This window comes from Apodemus sylvaticus, chromosome 3, assembly GCF_947179515.1.
Source record: "Apodemus sylvaticus chromosome 3, mApoSyl1.1, whole genome shotgun sequence".
Classification (NCBI taxonomy): Eukaryota; Metazoa; Chordata; class Mammalia; order Rodentia; family Muridae; genus Apodemus; species Apodemus sylvaticus.
Genome location: NC_067474.1, coordinates 114,060,633 through 114,080,968, shown reverse-complemented (window position 1 = coordinate 114,080,968; position 20,336 = coordinate 114,060,633).

Here is a 20,336-nt window from a genome sequence, read left to right as displayed (position 1 = left end):
GTTTTTTTGTTTTTGTTCTTTCCCACAGCATCTCTTGTTTTGGATTTTATTTGTATCATCCTCCTGCTAACTGTTGGTACTGAGCGTATGTTTACACTTGGGGCCCTGCACATGGTGAGGCTGTCACTCAGCCTCTGAGCCACAGCCCCGACCAATGCCCAGGCTTTAATAGCTCTGCTGGCTGCACTGAAGAATTATGTATTCTGGATGCTTGGTTTTATCAGATACATAATTTACAACCCTTCCCTCCCCTTCTGAGCTGTCTCTTTACTTAACAATGTCCATAGACGCACGAGATCTTCTGATTTTCACAAACTCTAATGATTTACTTATTTCTTCTGCTGCTGGTGGTATCGTATTAAGCAGCCATTGCCTGGATAGAGGCACAAGGATCTTTCTCTGAGAGTTAAGTCATTTTTATCCCATTCTGATATTTTCTTTGTTCTGGTTAATTTTCCACGTAAAATAAGAAGAGGCGGTCACCTTCACTGGTTTGAATTTGGACGTCCACCCTCCCTGGCATTATTTATTTAAAAGGCTGTTCTTTTCCCATGACTTCCCTTGACACATTTTTTTTGTCAAATGTCCCGGACCAGAGTCTGTGTGGTTACTAATGGTCTCTCAGCTGTACTCTGCAGATAGGCGTCTACCCTACCCCATGTCAGAGCCACACTTCTGTCACAGGCTTTCACTTCCTGTGTTGTTGCTTTCTCTTGTCTTGTGACTTTTGTGTGGCATTCGCAGCACTGGATACCCTTTCGCTCAATGACAAAATTTCAGGATCTACATATGGGACAACCTAAAGGACATGACTTTTAAATTTTCAACCTCACCACCCCTGCCATAAGTAGTTATCATTCTCTGGAACAAACGGTACAAGAAATTCAAACCTTTGATAAATTTTGCCAAGTTTACCTTCAGAAAGATTATGCCACCTTGTGGAACTTTAGCAGTTTAGAGACCGTGGAAAAAACAGTGGTTGGAAAGCACTCAGAGCCCTGTTAAGTGTTGGTTAGCCCTGCATGCGTTGCCTCCCAGGGCACACATTGCAGCAGAGGCAGGGTCACAGGGCTGATGGACAGAGCTACTTCCATACAGTCCTAGGCCCTGTATGCATGCCTTCCTGAAGATCCCACTCACAGGACACCACACACTTCACAATGCATTTATATCCAACATTTTTACCTGAAAGAACTGTTAAGAATCATTTACTTTTCCTTGAATATATATATATATATATATATATATATATATATATATTCATATATAAATGAAAACATTATATATATGAATATGAATATATATATGAATATAACAATTGACTCACTACCCTGGCCTAATTGGCATGTATTACATTCTGTAAATATTTTCTAACTGCAGTATGCACAGATTTTTTTTTTCTTTCCAATGCTCCCCTCCATTTAAAAAACTGTTGCCTTTCCTGACGTTTTCAGAATGAGCACAGAGGGATCTGAATGCACTTTGCCCTCTTCCCAGGGCTAATATGTGAGGAATTATCCAATGTGATGACAGCAGGACTGATATGGTATTAACAGCACACAGCATCTGATTCCGGTTCTTCCTCTTCCTCAGACTCCCGACTCCCTCCTCCTCCTTCTCTCCCCTGCCGTGTGTGTGTGTGTGTGTGTGTGTGTGTGTGTGTGTGTGTCTATTCAATTTCATTGCCTCTGTGGCTTGGAACACAGTCAAGACACTGTACAGTTCTGTCACAGGCTTGTCCCCTCCTGTTTTCTTCACAATGTCCTTTTACTGTCTCAAGGAGAGCAACTTTTTGGTCTCAATTTTTATTTATTTGTTTGTTTATAGTCATGACTTCTAAGCAGTGATTCAATCTGAAGGGTAAAAATGCTCTGTTGTCAAGGTAAGCTCATGACCATTTGCATGTAAGGGTAGCTGTGTTGTCAGTAGATTCTAAGGGCATTTGTTTCATAAGCTTATAAACTCAGTAGAAGAGAGAGAAGGGGGAATCTAGCCCTGGAACTGAACTTTGGGGTTTTAAAATTCCAGATCCAGTTATTCTTTCTTCCATTTCAGAAGAAGATTTCTTTATTTCTGTTGTATGTGCTTATGTGTTACCCCTGAGTGGAAGCATACCACAAGCAAACAAAGCCAGCGGGCAGAGACCAGAGGAGGGTGTCAGATGCCCGATACTGGAGTTGCAGACAGTTGTGAGCTGCCATGTGAGTGCTCAGAGCGGAAGAAGAGCGGGGGGCTCTTGCTGGTTCTCAGTAATGCGGCTCTGTACCAGTCACCTCTGCTGCCAGAACTTTTCTGTTTCCTCACTCTGAGCTCAGTGTGTTTAGTAATATTTCCGCTGAATCTGTTTGGGGTGAAAGGGTACAACAGGGTTGCAGCAGCATCTCATAAAAATCCAGGGGCAAGGGAGAGAGATACCTCTTCAAAGTCACAAGGAGAAAAGCCAGACAGGTTCTGACATCCCTAAAGGACAGTGCCGAGCTCCAAAGGCCACGATTGAGTGTATGAGCGGCGCTGGACTGGCACCGGCAGCACACATTTAGCTCTTGCCTTGATGCTATTAAATCTCTGGGAGCAGGGCACATCACTTGTGCCCTGGGAGAGCAGTTTGAGGTAAGGAAGGGGTCCCTGCTGAGGTCCACTGCAGCAGGAACCATTCTGAAGGGATCCCTCAATAAAACCGGAAAAAACGGATGGGGCCATCGCCCCAGATCATTTTGCAGCAATGTCAGCACCGGTAGAGTTTTAGGATTGCCACCAGGTTCTGAGTGAAATGCTGAAGTCTATTGCAACCTGATTAACAGCTACTCCGGGGGCTGAAATGAGCCACCTGGCTGACTGGTGGGGAAAAATCCCTTCCCGCGTCAGCCTGGCGCCCTATATCATGTGTGGTCTCGGACAAGCTGAAAAATGAGTTAACAACTCCAAGCCTGATGTGAAACTCCTACGGAGGCGGTTACGGAGCCCTTCCAGGGAGAATCAGTGTTTTGTGGGCAATTGACATCCCAACTAATGGTTATATTTCATCTAATGAGCATTTATTAGAAGACCTGTGACAATGGACAGGACCAAGACAGGTCGTCTCCTATGTGAGCTTCAGTTTCTTCACTTAGAAAATGAAAGGACTGCCTTTGATGACCAGAATAATTTGTTTCAGACCCTGATAGAACAGCCTGTGCCTGTAGTCCCCAACATGTCACTTGATGCTAGGGACATCTCAGAAAACATCTCCAGTCACCAAGGGTTCCTGTCAGACGGGAAAAAAATTGGCCTGGCAAGATGGCTCAGCAGGCAAACATGCTTGCTGCCAAGCCTGACTACCAGAGTTCTGATCTGTGGGAATGTGGAGGTTGGAGGGAAGAGAACGCCTCCAAGTGTGCGTTGTCCTCCGACCTTGTGCATTTGTAGCACAGCATACATTTCATGAATTTCAGGAATTCCTTGATCTCTATTTCCCTCCCCCAGCCCTAGGATTACAGGTGTACACCATCCTGTTAAGCTTTTTATAAAGTCCTGGAGATCTGGACTCAGACCCTAATGCATGGACAGCCTGTACTTCACTGACTGAGCCATCTCCCTGGCCCTTACATATATTTTTATTGTTAATTTCTAGGTATGAAATTAGTACATAGTTTAACCCTTTGAATACTGCAAGTGGCAGAAAACCTGACTTAAGTTAGCTTAAACAGTAAAGACAGTTTATCGCTTGTATAGTTGGAACATCTAGACCTGAGAACCAATGACAGATTTCTCCAGGATGGCTCTCCCCACTAAGGCAGGCTTATCCACGTGTCAGCCTCCAGCAGCTCCTAGGGTCACTGCTCCCTGGCTCCTGTGACAGTGTCTGCCTTTTCTTGTCCCAGCATCCCAAGCAAGGATCCCGACATCTGTTCTGACTGAATGTCTTTGTTCATCTGACTCCCTCAGTCCACTAGAAGGGCACCAGCTGATTCCTCAGGCTCAGTTATAAGCTAATCTAATAGCGGCAGTAGTGACAGAGAACGTGGAACCAGGGTCCTTGGACCACATGGGACCCAAATGGAAATTGGGCTCAGCTGTGTCAAAGGCACAGGTCATCCAAAGGCAGTCATAAATGCCCTCTGTGCCATGGAAATGGAAGAAATTTTAGGAAACCAAAAAACCTAAATGTCTGGTAGCTCCAATAGCGTCTGTGATACATTTCCTAGCAGTCTTTGATCTCAAGGAGATTGTACTAGATGTTTTGAATTTGAATGCCATTTCTCTTAAAATTTGGAAGGCAGGTTTTTAAAAATTGTTTGCACACAGTATTATGTAAGCCCCTCATATAATACCGTGACTAGGACATGGGTACCATTTACCACCATCTTATTTAAATTCACCAGTATGCTTGTGCTTATTCACACACACACACACACACACACACACACCATAGGTTTATGTGTCAAAGGACAACTTGTGAGAATTGGTTCTCTCCTCCTAGCATGTGGGTCTTCAGGGACCAGCAATGGTTTTTATCCACTGAGCTATCTCAAACCAAACCCAGATAATGCAGTATCTTGATAAAAACAACCTTTAAGGGCGTAAAGGAAGCTGGGCTAACAGAGGGAGAAGGTGAAACCCGAGAGATCCCTGAGCTCAGCCCTGGAGGACTCTCTGCAGCTGAAGGACCCCACAGCTTCTCACCTTAAGAAGACGGACCCTTCATCCTCAGCATCTATTGGGAGGCAAGGTATTGGTCAGGGTGGGCCTGGTTGGGGGAAGTTCCTTGTGGAATGTCTGCCTCCCCACTGGAACCCAGACAGGGTGCATCAGTGCTCACTGCAGCCAGGCATCTTATTATTGGGAAGACAGGAACCCACTTCTTATTATGGTCCTTCCTGCCTATGGCAGCAAGATTTTTTTCCCAAACATCATTTAAAAAAAAAAAAAAAACCTAAATATCTGATAGCTCCCATAATGTCTGCAGCACATTTCCTAGCCATTTTTTTTCAAGAAGTTCTTCTTCTCCGTTGCTTAAAATGTGAGTTCCTCTTTCATATAAAAGGAGGTCTCACGGTGGAAGAGGTGCTAATCATCAAGACAGAAGAGGCAAGCGTGAGTTCTAGCCCTGCCATTTTCCAGCTGTATGGTCTTGAGCATGTCTCTCACCTCTGGAAATTTCATTTTCATCTTCTAAAATAGGCTCCCTGGGTTTGGCACTCCTGCTTGAGCAGGATGCTTCTTGCTTTGGAGGCTGCAGCATCCTTAGTGGCATCAAGTCTGGGATCCTTAACGTTGGAAGGATTGGAATAACTGAGAATGCAGGCCTCGGCACATCTGTCACAGTTTCTACACGAGGCCAATTGAGCGGAGACAACTCGTCTTGAATGTGGGTGCCACTGTGCCATGGGCTGGGGTTCCTCACTGAGCCTCAGCTCTCACTTCTTTCTGCCTTCTGACTGCAGATCAGTTGGGCCAGTGGCTTTAGGCTCCTGCCGCCATGATTTCCCTACCGTGATGGACTGTAGCCTCAAACAACGAGCCAACATAACCCTTCCTTCTGCTGCTTCTGCAAGGTTCTTGGTTGAAGCCATGAGAAAAATAACTTATGTAAAGGCCTTGACACATCAGATCCAGGGTACTGCATGTACTAAACTTTCTCCCAGCTGTGACAATAAAGATGTGTCCAGACATCGGCAAATGTCACCTGGAAGACCATGACAACCCCAGAGGAGAACCACAGGTCTAGTGTAAGTATTTTCTTCTTCATGGTCACCTGGAAGACCATGACAACCCCAGAGGAGAACCACAGGTCTAGTGTAAGTATTTTCTTCTTCATGGGATGGTTGTAAGTGTTGAGCAAAATAAACATGTAAGCACTAAAAATTCCAACCATGACGTGTTTCCAGTCCCATATCTTGTCCCCGTTCCTCCCCCACTATAAGATGGCAGGTATCTGGGAAGCACCCAGTAGACTGAGGCTTGCACATCCCTAGTTGGATACCTGTTCACACCTATTTTTGTACTGCTAAATGGAAATGTCTGGATGGCAGGAGGCCATTAGAAAACCTGTGGGGCTGAAGTCACACCTGACAGTGGTCTCCCATTTCTCTCAGGGCATCCTGGTAAGAGGCCCCAGGACACAGCTGGAGCAGGATGATAGCTCTATTTTCCTTTTCTTCCCAATTGTGCTGTCCTCTTTGAAGGACGGAATATATACTTTCTGTCTTGGTACAGGTGTCTGCTGACTAGAACAAGAGCTCAATGATTGTGGCTTCCTAAGGTCATGAAGCAACTCACATAAGGTCCCACAGCAGGTCTCATGCTTCAGGAAAGGAAACCATGTACTATGGAGCTTCACGGACACATCTTATTCTGAACTCCACCTCTGTGGTCTTCGGGATCTTCAAGTCTTCTGGAGGGCAGAAGTCTAAAAGCCAGGTTGGTGAGGTCAGCTCCTTACAGTGGTTTAGAGGAGACAGCTTTAGTGACTGACTGGACTCTGGGATTCTTAGTTTCTGCTATACTGCCCGGTCTCTACCTTCATCCCAGCGTTAGTCTCCCTGGAACAGTAACTGACAAATCAAATCTCCCTCCCCCTCTCTATCAAAAAGCACTGGAGGTTAGGATAGCATTGAATGGACTGAGAGGAGACTTGACTCAACTCATAGCATCCCACCGAGTTTTAGAGAATAGTAAATGTTAAATGCTATATGTAAACTCTCAGAATCATCTATTCTATCACAAACACATACGATCACATTGATTAGTACTATCATAACTTATTAAACCTGTAATGGGTGACTTTCTCTGTGCCAGGCAGCAGGCTGGGTGGCAGAGACATTAAGATGAATGAAATAGAATCCCTGACCCAGAGGATGCCCATTCTAAACAGAAATGCAAGCATAAAGGATGGCAGCCCCAAGGGTCTTTGCAGCTAGATCAGTTTTCCTGGTTCAATACGCCGAAGTGTATATCTGAGGGCCTCTGGGGTCAGAATAAACGTCTTAAATGCCACCAAAGAATAAAGAAAGTTCATTGTCCACAGGAAGTCTTCCTTTTCCCCTCTGTCTTCTCTATATCTTTGGAGGAAAAAAATTCAAAGTGTCATGGTCAAACACGACTCTGATTTCTTGTGCAAAGTTTAAGGTGACCTTTACCCTTCCTAATATATCATTTTGATGAAGCCAAAATTTTCTGAGATTCTCAAGACTAGCAGAAAAATAATTTCTGAAACTGGTCCCAGATTGGTAACTGAAGACAAGTTGGAAGGCAGTTCCTTCCTCAAGTGTTACCGTATATCTTTCTTCATTGCGTGTTGATAGTATATTAAAATTGAAATAAAAATAAAATATTATCCGTGCCATTAAACCTGACCAATTCTCACTTCACTAATCTCCAAACCCCTATTCTTGCTAAAAGATGGGCCCTCTTAACCCACTCTTGGCAAAGATGTACAGCAGAAGAGAGACCTGAGAGGCGGAACCTTCATCTCTTTGAAAAAAATATCCTGTCATTTTTCAATATTTATGGAGCACACACACAGTGTGAAGCACTGCATCACAGGACGTCCTTCGCTGCCAGGAAGACACTGGTGACAGCAGAGATAGTAAATGGACTAGGGGCTTCATGAGGACAGAGTTTTGGGGAAAGCACTTCAGGCATGACTTCAGTAATAGATGTTACTCCCATCCCAGTAGTTTACCCTTGGAAAGCATGGCCCACAGCCTAATGGTGAACACGCAGTCCAGTATTCCTGGGAACCAGAGCTCTCTACTAGAGAAAGTTCAAAGGTAAGAGTTCAAAGGTGGGTGGGATTTTTCAATGAGGAAGAGGAGGGAGAACCCAGGAGCAAAGTCAGTTGGGTGAAGCAGAAAGGCACTCCCAGGATGTACCAAGGAGATAGGAAATAATCGCACTCATGGCCTGCTTACTGAACAGGCTGATGTGCACACCTTCCATCACTGCGCAGAGAAAAGGGATGTCATTCTGAAGTTCACACTACACTCTTCATTGGCTGGCAGTGCCTTATACTACAGAAGTACGTGTCTCAGTTACTGTTGCAATAACAAAATACTCAAGACTGAGTAATTTATAAGCACAGAAATGTGAATCTCATTGTCTGGAGGCCAGGAAGTCCAAGATAAAAGCCCTAGGAGATTTGGTGTCTGGGGAGAGCTGCTCTCTGCTTCCAAGATAGCATCTTTATGTATCCTTATGCAGCAGAAGGGATTCAACACATGCATCCTATCCGAAGCATCTTTTATATAGTCATCAGTCCAATCATGCTGGCAGAGTCCTCCTGACTGAATCACCTCCCAGTCCTTCCCCTGTACCATCACCTTGGTGATCATAGATCAGTCTATGCATTTGGAGATAACATGGACGCACGAGTAAGTCATGATCCAAAGCCATACATCCTGAACTCCAGTCTTAATTCTCTCATACACCTGCCACTCACACTACCTCTTCCAAGCCTATAACTTCACAAAGCCCAGCTTCCCTCCTGTAAAATGTGCTATAGAGTTCTGCTTCATAGAGTTGATAAAGGGTCTCAGTTGAGTTGAACAGGAAGCTCCGTGGCCACGTTCCATCTCTCGAGGGCTCCAGCATCGCCATGCTGTGTCTTCTGCTCTTCCTAGCTGCCAGACCTCAGCTCTACCCTGGACTGGGATGTGACACCACTCAGGTGTTCATCATGCAGAATATAACCGTGCACCTCTTCCCCAGCACCTAGGCCATGCAGGTCCAACATACTCACAGGAAGAAAAAATCTGTCAGGTCAGCTGTTATCATTTGAAAAGCAATCAGTTCTCCTCTCTGATAAATTTAGAATTTTTGAAAAAGCTTCTTGGTTCTGTAGTTTATGGTTTGTCTAGATATGTAGTTAGAACCCACTTTAAATCAGAACAGACCAGTGATAAGTTCTAGTTCACAATGTCAACATAGCACACACCTCATAGGCTTGCTGGAAGGATTAAGTAATAGGATTCGTCCAAAGCGTTTTGCAAACCTTGTGGCAATGGAGAAGCTAATTTGGAATTTAGAGTTATTTGGGAGAAATAGTACTGGTGTTTGAGGAGTCTGTTCCTGAGAGGACAAAAGTATTTCTTCCTAAGGATCAACTAATTAGTTAATGAATAATTAATTGGGTTTGAGGGCACATAATCTGTGCCAATAACCATGAATCTGATTCAATACGTCAAATTTGCTATCTATCCAAATTTCACGTTACCGTCTAGAAGTGCTAGAAATAAACTCTGTTCCTGTTGGGAATGTCTTTTCAGACCCTGTGCTCTCTCTCCACAACTCTCTCTCAGTCACAACTTTGAGTCTCCCCTGCTAAACGCCCTTCCATCCCAGCCCCGAGGCCTCCTGTCCCTGTTCTGTCCAATTCCTCTGGGAAAGAAGCATTCATAAATTAATGCAGGAAGGGTGTCAGCTAGAGTTTTGCCAATTTGACACAAGCCAGAGTCATTTAAAAGAGGAATCTCAACTGAGAAAATGCCCGCATCGGACTGGCCTGATATCAGAATATCTACGGGACATTTTGTGACTAATGATTGCTATGGGAGAGCGCAGCCCACTGTGGGGCTGGTTCTGGGCAGGTAGTCTCAAGTTATATAAGAAAGGCTGAGCAGGTCACAGGGAGTAAGCCAGTAGGCAGCATTCCTCTCTGGTCTCTATTTTGGTTCCTGCCTTCAGGTTCCTGCCTTGATCTCTGACCCTGATGGCCTTTGATGACAGACTGTGCCACAAGTAAGCTGAAACAAATCTTTTCCTCCTCAAGTTGTTTTTGATTGTGGTGTTTATTATAGCAATAGAAACCCTAACTAAGATAGGAAGAAAGTGTATGCATGCATTAGTAGACTTCCAAAAGGCACAGCTGATTCAAAGATAAAAATTCAGGATGGAAACAAAACACACACAAACACACATACATACACACACACACACATACACCCTGCTAATCAAGTTTTTTACCCAGCATAGCATATAATGATTTCAAAAGGAACACACAAGATCATATTCAGGGTACAAAGAAGAACCATTGTCCCAATGTTAGGGGATGATTTTTTTTTTAACTTTTCTTCACATAACATATCAGAGGGGGAAAATATATTTAAGTAAAGTGAAATTACTAAGAGAGTGTTTAAATTATACTACTGAAGTTAGGAGATAGATACTAGAAATTTCATCCATTTATCCAGGACATTTAGAGAGTGAACATGCATCCTGAATTTTTTATGGATAGCTAACTTTAAGAGGGAGGGAAAAGAATGACACCAAATGAGTAAAGTTGTGCAGTGTGTGTGTGTGGGGGGGGGGAGGTCTATGTGTCTGTGTATCTGTGTGTGTCTGTGTGTGTGTGTGTGGGGGGGGGTGACTTTCTTCTTTTCCCTTTCCTGAACCTGCTTCTCCTTCCTGTCTTACCTAATCTCCCATAAGTTGTCACATCAGTGAATTCAAACACAGGCTGTTTAATCTGTAGCTACAGGTGAGACATACGTAGATGTGACTGTCATGGACACGTCCCAAGTCCAAGAAACGTGAAAGGATGAACAATGTAGGCTTTTATTAATTTTTTTTTGAAAAGCAGGAAAGAGAAACATTTTGGCAAGACTCAGTCTACTTTTGAGAAATGAAAAGTCCAACTTAGTTAGGCTGCAGAACCAGGGCTGACAGGAGCCTGTGAAGACATCCTGAGGACTGGAGGGCCTCCACCAGCCCACCTGCCTTGACAAACAGGAGTCCCTGACAAGGAGTGCCTGCATCCTACCTCAGGGAGCAACAGTGGGCAGCCTGACTGGGGGGGGGGGGAGCCCACTGTGAGCTGCAGATGCCCCACTGTTCCTCCAAAGGTCCACTGCCTCTTCCCTCTCCTTCGCCTGCTTTTCTCTTTGTCTCCTGTATTTCCTCCCCTTTGCCTGGGAGGAAGTTCATGCCATGACTCTGAATAGTAGCTCAGTTCTGGGTGACAGAGCTCAGTGGCCAAGGCTCCTCTTCCCTGATGTCTGGAGCTCCACCAGGCTCTCAGCTCATGCAGAGATCTTGTCAGCATGTGTTCATAATTGCCCTCAGAACGGTGCAGGGCACACACTAAGAAAGGAAGGAAGATAAGAGGCATCGCCCAGCTTAGGAACTAAGCACTGGGGATGTGTTTGAGCCCTTCACACCACCCACAGGCCAGTTCTCCCTCCTAGGGTCTTACTTTGAGGGAGATCCTGAGGAAATTCCAGCTGCATACACATTCTCCAGGGCAGTAGCTCGCTTCTCCATCACTGGGTCCTCGCCACATTGGGCTGGTGTCTTGTCACAGTGCACCTGCTTACACCACTGTGTGTAACACTCCACTGGCACAGAGCTTTCTGGTTACAGTTAAGGTTGAAGAGCCTTGTGAGGATCGGTTTTATCTGATACCTTATCTCACTATGCAAATGACAGCCATCCTTGTGAAGGAAGATCCAATTTCTTCTCTCTACTATTCCATCTATTCAGCAATACAGGATGCTGAGGACTTAAAAGGCCCCTTTCTGTGAAAATACTGACAAAAAATGCGTGTTAGTAAAACAGTTTTGCAGCATGATTTGACAACAGATGTAAAAACAATATAATATGCATAATTGTGGACTTGCCAACTTCACTTCTTTGAGTTTATTCTAATGGAAATGATTTCACAAATGCCTAAAGATTTTCCCAAAGAGGTGTTCAGCACCACTGGTGCTTGTAAAGGCAAGGAACTGGAAATCCATGGCCAGTGGGATTTTGAATGAACACAGGCAAAAACCTACAGGGTAACTTTTAGCAGAGGAGGTTTGATAAGAACTGTATTGGGTAGTTACTATTTCCCACTAACAGAAGAGCAAACCAAGAGAAAAAATCCAACAATGGTGGCCTAGTGTGTAAATAATGGGACTGGAAGTTGGCCTATGCTATCTGCTGCAGTCTGTGTCTTACGCCCTGACTGAGGGCACAGAGACACCTAGATGAGCCATGTTTCATGGTAAGAGGAGAGGGCGGAGCAAGAGGCACAGTGCAGAGACCTTGACACACTGTCCCGTGTGTATTACTTGCTTCTCTTCCCTGCTTATAATTTCAAAAGGAATTTTATTTAAAATTATGTTTCACTGGCCCTTTCCCCCACCCTAGAACAAATGATCCCTAAGGTTCTATTTTGTGCTTCAAATTAGATTTTAGTTCATCTCCTCCTGTACACAATAGCATCCTCGTGAAACCTACTAATAATCATATAGATTCCTTGTCTTGACCTTTGTCTAAGTGTCTTTTGTTGTTTTGGGATTTGGCTTTTGTTGTTGTTTTGCTTTGTTTTGGGTTTTTTTTTTCTTAGCACTTGGTCCAGTTAGTCTCCATCTAGAATTATTTATGCATGTGGCTTATCAAACCTTTACTATTCTTAAAACTCCTAAGGAAACAAAGTTAAATTTTAAATCTCCATTCAACTTGACTGAACAGCAACTGATAGCCAATATGTACTTCATAAAATCGTGCCAACTTGGGACACGATGCGGCTCAATGGTAAAGCATTTGCTTAGCATGTGCATGCCTTGGGCCCCATCCTCAAGATGGAACAAGATTCATCAGCTTGAACCTAAGGTGATGACGTTAATAATTATTGACCCGGAAAGACATGGGGTCATTGTTGTTGCTGGATCAGGGTGTGTAAAGGGGGTCCCTTTGTAGTAAGAAACCTACAAATTTTGTTTATGTAGGAAAATATGCAGAAATACGTAGAAAAAGTGCACACCTATAATTCCAAAGTTCAGAGCATGCATAAGTTCTGTAGTAAGACCCTTTCTCAATGAGTTCTGTAGTAAGACCCTTTCTCAATAAGTTAAATTATTCTGGAAAAGTCCAAGTAGTAAGCAGGCTCCTAAAGGCCACAGGGACTTACACTTGACTTTCACATACTGTTCTTTTCCTGTAGTTTACCACTTGCTTATCCCCAATAATCGAAATGCTCCCCTGTAACAACTACTTTATGTTATGAAAGAGTCACCGGAATAACTGGCTCCCATCTAACACTGAAAATAAGAATTTACATATAGTGAAGGAAGCATGATAGAACTGAGAGGTTCTGAGAGTCCGAGCCGGCCTGGGCTGTGGCCGTCAGGTGCCTTTCCAATTCCCAGTGCACAGAGGCTGTGACAGGGAATCACTGCCCTTGAAATGGGTTTGCATAATATAAAAAATCCGGATCACCTCTCACTGGCAATAATGTTAACATTTGTGGGAGTTCCCATGCCTGCTCTGAGGGAGAGTCCTGTGACATCGTGTCTGTGTGGTACGAACTCAATCACTTGTAGAAAATGTGTCATGTAATAGGGATATTACACGGGGTGGTATTACAGAAAATCCTAATTGGTACCAAAGTAATTCTTACTAGAGTGGACTATAAAACCTTGAGTGCCATTCAAACTAATCACCCCTGTGGCATTCTGAGCAAATGCAGGTTAATGGTGATGATCTTAATTTTTTTATTAATTAAATTAAGTACATGATCTGACAGTATAAGCCCATTGTCAGCGTTCATCATGCTGATAATGAATGGTTTGAATGCTCAGCACCTTTGGTCTCACAGAGCCCTGAGCTCCTCTATTCACCATTAATGACCTCAGACAGATCTCCAGGTGGCTCGTCCAGGCTTAGAGACAACAAATAAGGAAGCTGCGAGCCAGAGAATGGACAAGCCAATGGTGGGCTGAGCTGGCTGTTTGGCTTGCAGTTCTCTGCCTCAACATCTTGGGTTTCCCCCTTCACTAATGATTCTCTTAAGAGTTAGATGCAGGAAGGGAAAAAAATCCCAACAGTGAATGTGAAGAATGCAGATATAAACATATAAGAGCATACCTGGCACGAATACATAGTCTTTGAAAATGTCAGATGTAAAAATATGTGTTTACATATAAGTAAACATTGAACTGCTCAAGAATCAGATTCTGGATCCCTGAGAGTAGGGCAGAAATGGGACCTGAGTCATGATTGTTTCCCGTCTACCTGACACCCGACTTGCTCTAGTTCATTTCTGTTACTGTGACAAAACACCCTGACAAAAAGCAATTTAGGAGTGATAAGGTTCATTTGGCGTACAGCCACTGCTGTGTGGAAGTCAAGGCAGGAATCTGCACACCTACAGTCGAGAGCAGAGAAAACAGACAGGAGTATTCTGCTTGTTTGCCTGCCCTCTGCCCTCACCATGATCTCTCCACCCTTATGTAATTCATGGGAATTACACCTCCTAGAGAATGGCGCTGCCCATAAGAGGCACCAATTAACAACCAAGATCATCCCCCACAGTCGTGTCCACAGGCCAACTTGATCTCCATAACTTCACATTGAGTCTATCTTCTTGTGTGATTCTAGGTTATATCAAGTTGACAATGAAAGCAGCATAAAATCCATCAGTCAAAAGACACACTGCATCTCTATTTTACTAAAGACGAAATGACTTGCTGAGACCTGCTTTTTTCTGTGTGTGTCCCCTGGGAGATTGGTCCCACCAAATGTGTTCTAAATTAGAATTTTTGGGTAAGCAGGTTCAAGGAATTCAGCCATTTTTACATCTCACTGGAAATTTGCAGTGTGTGTTCATATTGTAAAGTCTTTAAGTCCAATAGAAATGAAATACTTAAAAATCATGTAGCCTTCAGCTTTTGAACTGTGGGTGGCAGTTTCTTACAGGTCCATGTAATTGAATGTGGGGTTGTCAAAATTTTAGCAACATGCACAGATGCTTCTGCATGCACAGCAACCAAAAGTCAATTCAGTCTCAAATGTGTAGTGAATCTGAGGCATTTTGGCTATGCTCACCGGTGTTACGTTTCTCCGTTTCAATGCAGCGTAGGTTCTGAGCTTATTGCAAGTCTACTCTGTGCTCAGTACACTGCCATGCAAGGTCAACCAACACTGCCTGAACAGACGGGGGCTATTGTGTCGCCAATTGCAGGGATTTTACTGTACAAAGTTTTCTGCTCTCACAGAAACATAATGGTTTAATTACATGAAACAAAGCTTTAGTATTTTCCTATCCTCATTCCTCAGGATGTAACTACCAAAGTGGTATGCCTTTGATTGGACTGGAAAATGTGATCTTGAAGATTGCTATTTGAGTTGATAATCTAAATTTCTTTTTTAAAAGACTTAATTATTTATGTAGATTTATTTACATAGTATATAAATACTGTCTTCCTGTCATCATCATGACAGAAGAGAACATTCTATCATTTTTAAAAGTTCTAAATGAAATTTGGGGGTGGAGGGGAACTAGATAAGATTTCTAATCATTCCTGAAATGGCCTTAAACATAGTTCTGTAACTGCGTACTATGCATTTATTCAAAGTGATGTTCTCTGCTTTGATGATTTTTGAATCAGATAAATTTCTAACCTCTGACAGGGCTCAATTTAGCAACAGACTGAATTTCTTAGATAATTCAGGTTGACCTCTTGCTGGGGCAGATTAAAGGATTAATATGAAAACAACAATGTCCCAATTTTCTTTAAATCTTGGCACAATGAAGATGGAGGCCTCCCTTGTTTATAATTAAATTTCTAATGAAAAGTAAGAACTATAGCTTTTAACCTTAGAAGGGAGCTGGGACATGAAGCATCTTAACCACCAGTGCATTGCAGGGATTCCCTCTGTGGTATCCATGATGGATATGCGGCCACAGTTGATTCAATTATGATCAGTCTTCCTCTTCTGTTAAACTAAAATGTGGTTCTGTGAGGTTCTAGATCTCATCCTGGAATAACAGGATGCTTTCTCATAAATCTATATAACAGTTCCTATGTATTCAGCCAATGTATCTAGAATGTTCTCTCTATCCATTTCAAAGCAGAATAAAAATAAATATGGAAAGTGACCATAGAAATGGCCAGTAGAGTTGAAGTTAAGACTCAGCTTCATATTTAAGTTGTAGAAATAGAATAAATATCTACTGAGTTAGTCGGGGTTCTCTTAAAAGAACATAACTGACAGAATGTTCACACATAAATAGATATGTTTAACATATATATTAAAGGGGATTTATTAGATCAGTTTATGGTATGTAGTCTGGATAATCCAACAACGGCTGTTTCGCACTGGAGAAGCTGAGAATCTGGTAGCGTTCAGTCCTTAAAGCTGAATGTTTCAACAGTCCTAGCCAGGCAATGGATGCCTGGGGGATTCCTGGAGAGCTGCTGGCCTTCGATCTACATTAGAATCCTGAAGAAGTTGGTTCTAATATCAGAAAAGGAAGGGTTGCTGCAGAAACAGGATGGATGAACATGCCAGCAAGATCAAGAACAAGCAGACAAAAAACCAAAGTGTCCTTTTTCTCTAGACCTTTAACTGGGCTGCCACCAGAAGGTAATGTCCAGCTTTAGGGAAGAACATTCCTGCCCAAAATCATCTGAATAAGAAAACCCGCCAGAGGAGGGCCCAGAAACAGGTTTTAGTTGTTTGAAGATGCAGTAGAATTGACACCAAGACTCCAAGACCAAAGCCACACCCACCTCATTGGTTCTTTTCTTCACAAAAGTCTTTTTATTTTTTTTTTGTTGTTGTTGTTTTGAGAATCAATCTATTAAGACATTATAGTCTTAATTCAAACAAGCGTCATGTCAGCAGGATTTAAGGGAACCAAACCAGGTTTAATGGAAAATAAAGGAAATCATGGGACCTGCTGATAATAGAAACTTCTAAAGAAAGTCCTCTCTCCCCCCCCCCCCCCCCCCCCCGTGTGTTCTGGCAATGATGCTTGGGGCCAGATTACTGGCAGCAAACGCCAGCTGAATGAGGCACCAAGGTTATAGTGAAGATTTTAAAAAAGGGATGAGAAGGGGGTGAAGCCTCTAAGGGGACCACCAGAGTTAAGCGTCATCTTTCCTCTAAGGACAAAGCCATGACATGACCGCCTAAAGCTGCAGGATCATGACACCTGGACCACTTACCATCACTGAGCAGCCAGAGCCCGAGATTGGAATAGATATCCCACTGATATCCCACTGCTCAACCAAGAAAAGAGGTTAGGATTGTTAAAAAGCTCCAAATTCCACTAACACCAGCACGCCAGTACCCCCTTGTGTTCCAGCCATGTGTCTGCATAGGCTGCACAAAGTGGTCTTCTGCCCTTAGTCTGTGGGGGAAACTCATCTCCTTACCTACAGACTGCCTAACTGTCGATTCTCATAACGGCTGTCCTAACTCCATCTGTCCCCTCCAACTATGATAATATTCCTTCTGTGTTCTGGTTTTTTCTTTCTCAGAGTAATTTTTAAGTACATATTTATTCCTTTATCAGCTCAATGAATGCATATTACTTTATATTATAAATTTTATGCATACTCTTGAAGAGCATTAGCAAAGAATATTCAATGAACCATGATCAAACCTTGTGCTGTTTCAGGAATGGGAGCTTTTGTACTCTCCACCACACCCTCCTGAGGTGGGTTTTACAGATAGAAATAAGGAGACACACAACTCCAGAGTCCCTTTTCATATCCTGGAATTGTGCATGGCACACACACACACACACACACACATAAGCCCTGCTCAGAAGCTCCTTGTATTAATGCTTAGGAATGTTCCTTCCAGAGGAAGATCATCTGCTGCTCTTCTTCCCACCCTGGTGATGACCATGCTGGAAGGATTAATAGTCAGCAGCAAGTCCAATTATCCACACTCATCACACTTGTCCTGGGGCTAAAGCATGTTTCCTTTGGGGCACCAAGAAGAGACTCTCCTGTCTGTATATCATGTTAACAATTAATCAATTGGTTAATTAGTTAACCAGACCTGCCCTCCTTTGTCCTCTTTATGTGTCCTGGTCAAATATGTGCTGTGCTGACCTGAGAGTCTCAGAGAGAAGAACTGTTGGGAACGCACAGCCAATAGAGTTTCTTCAGTGAGGAGCTGTTCTTCTGTACTTGTGGGCAGAGATTTTCCTTAAAGTTCTAATTAAAGCTGGCTGAGACTTCATTAAAGATATTAGGCTAAGAGGGCAATTCCTTCAAGGATCTCCTAGCCTAAAGAGGAACAGAAGAGGCTCCTCAGGAGGGAGAGCCATGGAACTGGGTGTCTAGGCCATGGGAACTCTCTAGGACACAGGTTGGTTTGGGAGATGCAGTAAAGACAGAAGGGCTGAACAGAGAATTGGCATTTCCCATCTCAATGTTGTAATGGCATATAAGATACTCTGAGGACAGTTGACCATGCACCTTTTCACATGTGACAGGGACCCGTATACTTTGCTTGCTGCTTTGACTGCACAGCATGCAACTCTAGCCTTAACTCAGTCCTAATGCAAGCATTTCCTTGATAAGATGAAGGGCAGAACTAATGGTTTAAGACTGATGTCCTGAGCATCATTAGGTTCGTTGGGATACTATATAGACCTCATAGCCAAGACACAGAGTCCCAGATCAACTTCTCCAAAGAGCCAACAGTACTATTTTTGAAAAACATTCATGCCCAGTGTGTCAAACCCAAGTACCCTCCACACTCAGCAATTCTACTTCTAAGTCAATACCCAATATGCAAGTAAAACTCCCTGAAGCAAACAGGAATCAGAAGAACAGCTTCATGTAAAGGTGACTAAATGCCTCCAACAGTGACTTCCTTAATGCCTCCTTTTCCTTTTTAGTTTCATGACAGCTATCCATGCTCACTCCCATGTAAATGCACATATATCAAAAATTAAAATCCAGGACCCTCATAGGAAGGAGCCTGGCATTAGGCTCAGCTTGTTTGATATATTATCCTTTTCCATCCCATTCCCTGAAAATATCATAATTACATTTTTTAAATAGATAAATGAAACGTCACATTATCATGATCCATTTATCTGTTAATAGACATTTGGGCTGGTTCTATTTTTTTTGCTAGTGTGACTAGAACAGCAATGAAAGTGGCTATGCAAATATCAGTGTGTTGGCAAGAAGAGTCCTTAGAAGTGCTGTGACTGGGTCATGTGGCTCCTACACTAATTTCATCGTGGACACACCATCTTCCATTCCACTAGCTGTGAATAAAGATCCCTCTTCTCACATCCTCACCAGCACGTGTTATCATTTGTTTTCTTGACAATAATCATTCTAACAAGAGTGACATAGGATTTAAAAGTAGTTTTAATTCATTTTTCCTGCATAGATAAACATTTTGGACACTTTTAAAAGTAGTTACTGGTCCTTTATGGTTTTATTTTTTAATTTGAAAACTTTTCTTCCTTAGCCCATTTATTAATTGGCAGTTTGGTTTTTTTTGTACCATTTAATATATATATATATATATATATATAATATTTTATATATCATATAATTTATATTATATATAATGTTACATAATTATATTATATAATTATAATATATCTCATATATTATATAATATTGCATATATATATATATATATATATATCTTCCATCTGAAGACTTTCTCCAGTTCTGTGGACTGTAGACTCTGCTGATAGTCTGCTTTGTAGAGCTTTTTAAATTTTATGTACCCCTATTCTCTTTTGTTTATTTTTGTTTTTCAAGACAGAGTTCCTTTGTGTAGCTCTGGTTGTCTGGAACTCACTCTGTAGACCAGGCTGGCCTCAAACTCACAGAGATCTACCTGCCTCTGCCTCCCAGTACTGGGATTAAAGGGGTGTGCCACCAGTGGTCTGCCACCACTGCCACCACTACCACCACCATCCAGCACCATCTGCCAATTCTTGGAGCTTTTTTCTATACCCCAGGGTTCTACTCAGAAAGTTTTGGCCTATGCCTATATTGTGACATGTTTTCCTCTGGGAGTCTCAATGTTCAGGTTTTAAATTATGTCTTTGATCCTTTTGAATTAATTATCTGTGTGAGGTGAGAGATATGGATCTAATTTCATCTTCTGAAAGTGAGTATCTAGTTTTCCCAGCACTGTTTATTGAGCACACTGTTTTTCCCCAGTGTTTTTTTGGACACTTTTGTTAAAAGCTGAGTGGCCACAGCAGCATGGGTTTATTTCTGGGTCCTCAGTGATGTCCCAGTGTCTAAATGCCTATTTTGTGCCAGAATCACCCTGTCTTTGGTCATCATGGCTCAATAGTATAGTTTGAAGTATTGTGATATCTCTAACAGTATCTTTCTGTTTAGAATGATTCACTACCTATGGTCTTTTGTGCTTCTATATTAATTTTAGATTCTTTTTCTGTTCTATAAAGAACGTCATTGGGATGCTGATTTTTGAGGTTGGAGTGAGGATGAGCAGTGTCTGTCCCTGAGTGTCATTTATTACCCACAAGGGTTCAGCATGCATTATCTGCTCATATTCATATAATCTCACAGGAGGGCTACCAACACAATGCATAATATGGAAACCAGGCATACAGGTACCAAACAGAA